Source organism: Lutjanus erythropterus, unplaced genomic scaffold (genome assembly GCF_056507025.1).
Source record: "Lutjanus erythropterus isolate fLutEry1 unplaced genomic scaffold, fLutEry1.hap2 Scaffold_167, whole genome shotgun sequence".
Taxonomy (NCBI): Eukaryota; Metazoa; Chordata; class Actinopteri; order Lutjaniformes; family Lutjanidae; genus Lutjanus; species Lutjanus erythropterus.
The window spans coordinates 97,501-102,500 of NW_028146644.1; positions in this window are offsets into that span (position 1 = coordinate 97,501).

Genomic DNA, 5,000 nt, shown 5'->3' on the forward strand with positions numbered 1-5,000 from the left:
CAGGGCCTGGGGGGGTCAGAGGGCCAGGCTGGATCCCTGGTAAGGCATCCCCACCCAGGGCCTGGGGGTCACAGGGCCAGGCTGGATCCCTGGTAAGGCATCCCCCCCAGGGCCTGGGGGGGTCAGAGGGCCAGGCTGGATCCCTGGTAAGGCATCCCCACCCAGGGCCTGGGGGTCACAGGGCCAGGCTGGATCCCTGGTAAGGCATCCCCCCCCCCCCCCCAGGGCCTGGGGGTCAGAGGGTCAGGCTGGATGCCTGGTAAGGCATCCCCCCCCCCCCAGGGCCTGGGGGTCAGAGGGTCAGGCTGGATGCCTGGTAAGGCATCCCCCCAGGGCCTGGGGGGGGTCACAGGGCCAGGCTGGCCCACTGGTAAGGCATCCCCCCCCCCAGGGCCTGGGGGTCAGAGGGTCAGGCTGGATCCCTGGTAAGGCATCCCCACCCAGGGCCTGGGGGTCACAGGGCCAGGCTGGATCCCTGGTAAGGCATCCCCCCCAGGGCCTGGGGGGGTGCAGCGGGTCCGGAGAAGAGAGGCCGGGTCTGGGGGTGAAGTGGGTTGTGGGGTGGGTGGTGGCAGCGGGTCCGGAGAAGAGAGCCCGAGCCCAGGGGTGGGGCGGAGAGTCCGGGGAAGGGAGCCCCCCAGGGCCTGGGGGTCAGAGGGCCAGGCTGGATCCCTGGTAAGGGAGCCCCCAGGGCCTGGGGGGTCAGAGGGCCAGGCTGGATCCCTGGTAAGGCATCCCCACCCAGGGCCTGGGGGTCAGAGGGTCAGGCTGGATCCCTGGTAAGGCATCCCCCCCAGGGCCTGGGGGGGTCAGAGGGCCAGGCTGGATCCCTGGTAAGGCATCCCCACCCAGGGCCTGGGGGGGTCAGAGGGCCAGGCTGGATCCCTGGTAAGGCATCCCCACCCAGGGCCTGGGGGGGTCAGAGGGCCAGGCTGGATCCCTGGTAAGGCATCCCCACCCAGGGCCTGGGGGTCACAGGGCCAGGCTGGATCCCTGGTAAGGCATCCCCCCCAGGGCCTGGGGGGGTCAGAGGGCCAGGCTGGATCCCTGGTAAGGCATCCCCACCCAGGGCCTGGGGGTCACAGGGCCAGGCTGGATCCCTGGTAAGGCATCCCCCCCCCCCCCCCAGGGCCTGGGGGTCAGAGGGTCAGGCTGGATGCCTGGTAAGGCATCCCCCCCCCCCCAGGGCCTGGGGGTCAGAGGGTCAGGCTGGATGCCTGGTAAGGCATCCCCCCAGGGCCTGGGGGGGGTCACAGGGCCAGGCTGGCCCACTGGTAAGGCATCCCCCCCCCCAGGGCCTGGGGGTCAGAGGGTCAGGCTGGATCCCTGGTAAGGCATCCCCACCCAGGGCCTGGGGGTCACAGGGCCAGGCTGGATCCCTGGTAAGGCATCCCCCCCAGGGCCTGGGGGGGTGCAGCGGGTCCGGAGAAGAGAGGCCGGGTCTGGGGGTGAAGTGGGTTGTGGGGTGGGTGGTGGCAGCGGGTCCGGAGAAGAGAGCCCGAGCCCAGGGGTGGGGCGGAGAGTCCGGGGAAGGGAGCCCCCCAGGGCCTGGGGGTCAGAGGGCCAGGCTGGATCCCTGGTAAGGGAGCCCCCAGGGCCTGGGGGGTCAGAGGGCCAGGCTGGATCCCTGGTAAGGCATCCCCACCCAGGGCCTGGGGGTCAGAGGGTCAGGCTGGATCCCTGGTAAGGCATCCCCCCCAGGGCCTGGGGGGGTCAGAGGGCCAGGCTGGATCCCTGGTAAGGCATCCCCACCCAGGGCCTGGGGGGGTCAGAGGGCCAGGCTGGATCCCTGGTAAGGCATCCCCACCCAGGGCCTGGGGGGGTCAGAGGGCCAGGCTGGATCCCTGGTAAGGCATCCCCACCCAGGGCCTGGGGGTCACAGGGCCAGGCTGGATCCCTGGTAAGGCATCCCCCCCAGGGCCTGGGGGGGTCAGAGGGCCAGGCTGGATCCCTGGTAAGGCATCCCCACCCAGGGCCTGGGGGTCACAGGGCCAGGCTGGATCCCTGGTAAGGCATCCCCCCCCCCCCCCCAGGGCCTGGGGGTCAGAGGGTCAGGCTGGATGCCTGGTAAGGCATCCCCCCCCCCCCAGGGCCTGGGGGTCAGAGGGTCAGGCTGGATGCCTGGTAAGGCATCCCCCCAGGGCCTGGGGGGGGTCACAGGGCCAGGCTGGCCCACTGGTAAGGCATCCCCCCCCCCAGGGCCTGGGGGTCAGAGGGTCAGGCTGGATCCCTGGTAAGGCATCCCCACCCAGGGCCTGGGGGTCACAGGGCCAGGCTGGATCCCTGGTAAGGCATCCCCCCCAGGGCCTGGGGGGGTGCAGCGGGTCCGGAGAAGAGAGGCCGGGTCTGGGGGTGAAGTGGGTTGTGGGGTGGGTGGTGGCAGCGGGTCCGGAGAAGAGAGCCCGAGCCCAGGGGTGGGGCGGAGAGTCCGGGGAAGGGAGCCCCCCAGGGCCTGGGGGTCAGAGGGCCAGGCTGGATCCCTGGTAAGGGAGCCCCCAGGGCCTGGGGGGTCAGAGGGCCAGGCTGGATCCCTGGTAAGGCATCCCCACCCAGGGCCTGGGGGTCAGAGGGTCAGGCTGGATCCCTGGTAAGGCATCCCCCCCAGGGCCTGGGGGGGTCAGAGGGCCAGGCTGGATCCCTGGTAAGGCATCCCCACCCAGGGCCTGGGGGGGTCAGAGGGCCAGGCTGGATCCCTGGTAAGGCATCCCCACCCAGGGCCTGGGGGGGTCAGAGGGCCAGGCTGGATCCCTGGTAAGGCATCCCCACCCAGGGCCTGGGGGTCACAGGGCCAGGCTGGATCCCTGGTAAGGCATCCCCCCCAGGGCCTGGGGGGGTCAGAGGGCCAGGCTGGATCCCTGGTAAGGCATCCCCACCCAGGGCCTGGGGGTCACAGGGCCAGGCTGGATCCCTGGTAAGGCATCCCCCCCCCCCCCCCAGGGCCTGGGGGTCAGAGGGTCAGGCTGGATGCCTGGTAAGGCATCCCCCCCCCCCCAGGGCCTGGGGGTCAGAGGGTCAGGCTGGATGCCTGGTAAGGCATCCCCCCAGGGCCTGGGGGGGGTCACAGGGCCAGGCTGGCCCACTGGTAAGGCATCCCCCCCCCCAGGGCCTGGGGGTCAGAGGGTCAGGCTGGATCCCTGGTAAGGCATCCCCACCCAGGGCCTGGGGGTCACAGGGCCAGGCTGGATCCCTGGTAAGGCATCCCCCCCAGGGCCTGGGGGGGTGCAGCGGGTCCGGAGAAGAGAGGCCGGGTCTGGGGGTGAAGTGGGTTGTGGGGTGGGTGGTGGCAGCGGGTCCGGAGAAGAGAGCCCGAGCCCAGGGGTGGGGCGGAGAGTCCGGGGAAGGGAGCCCCCCAGGGCCTGGGGGTCAGAGGGCCAGGCTGGATCCCTGGTAAGGGAGCCCCCAGGGCCTGGGGGGTCAGAGGGCCAGGCTGGATCCCTGGTAAGGCATCCCCACCCAGGGCCTGGGGGTCAGAGGGTCAGGCTGGATCCCTGGTAAGGCATCCCCCCCAGGGCCTGGGGGGGTCAGAGGGCCAGGCTGGATCCCTGGTAAGGCATCCCCACCCAGGGCCTGGGGGGGTCAGAGGGCCAGGCTGGATCCCTGGTAAGGCATCCCCACCCAGGGCCTGGGGGGGTCAGAGGGCCAGGCTGGATCCCTGGTAAGGCATCCCCACCCAGGGCCTGGGGGTCACAGGGCCAGGCTGGATCCCTGGTAAGGCATCCCCCCCAGGGCCTGGGGGGGTCAGAGGGCCAGGCTGGATCCCTGGTAAGGCATCCCCACCCAGGGCCTGGGGGTCACAGGGCCAGGCTGGATCCCTGGTAAGGCATCCCCCCCCCCCCCCCAGGGCCTGGGGGTCAGAGGGTCAGGCTGGATGCCTGGTAAGGCATCCCCCCCCCCCCAGGGCCTGGGGGTCAGAGGGTCAGGCTGGATGCCTGGTAAGGCATCCCCCCAGGGCCTGGGGGGGGTCACAGGGCCAGGCTGGCCCACTGGTAAGGCATCCCCCCCCCCAGGGCCTGGGGGTCAGAGGGTCAGGCTGGATCCCTGGTAAGGCATCCCCACCCAGGGCCTGGGGGTCACAGGGCCAGGCTGGATCCCTGGTAAGGCATCCCCCCCAGGGCCTGGGGGGGTGCAGCGGGTCCGGAGAAGAGAGGCCGGGTCTGGGGGTGAAGTGGGTTGTGGGGTGGGTGGTGGCAGCGGGTCCGGAGAAGAGAGCCCGAGCCCAGGGGTGGGGCGGAGAGTCCGGGGAAGGGAGCCCCCCAGGGCCTGGGGGTCAGAGGGCCAGGCTGGATCCCTGGTAAGGGAGCCCCCAGGGCCTGGGGGGTCAGAGGGCCAGGCTGGATCCCTGGTAAGGCATCCCCACCCAGGGCCTGGGGGTCAGAGGGTCAGGCTGGATCCCTGGTAAGGCATCCCCCCCAGGGCCTGGGGGGGTCAGAGGGCCAGGCTGGATCCCTGGTAAGGCATCCCCACCCAGGGCCTGGGGGGGTCAGAGGGCCAGGCTGGATCCCTGGTAAGGCATCCCCACCCAGGGCCTGGGGGGGTCAGAGGGCCAGGCTGGATCCCTGGTAAGGCATCCCCACCCAGGGCCTGGGGGTCACAGGGCCAGGCTGGATCCCTGGTAAGGCATCCCCCCCAGGGCCTGGGGGGGTCAGAGGGCCAGGCTGGATCCCTGGTAAGGCATCCCCACCCAGGGCCTGGGGGTCACAGGGCCAGGCTGGATCCCTGGTAAGGCATCCCCCCCCCCCCCCCAGGGCCTGGGGGTCAGAGGGTCAGGCTGGATGCCTGGTAAGGCATCCCCCCCCCCCCAGGGCCTGGGGGTCAGAGGGTCAGGCTGGATGCCTGGTAAGGCATCCCCCCAGGGCCTGGGGGGGGTCACAGGGCCAGGCTGGCCCACTGGTAAGGCATCCCCCCCCCCAGGGCCTGGGGGTCAGAGGGTCAGGCTGGATCCCTGGTAAGGCATCCCCACCCAGGGCCTGGGGGTCACAGGGCCAGGCTGGATCCCTGGT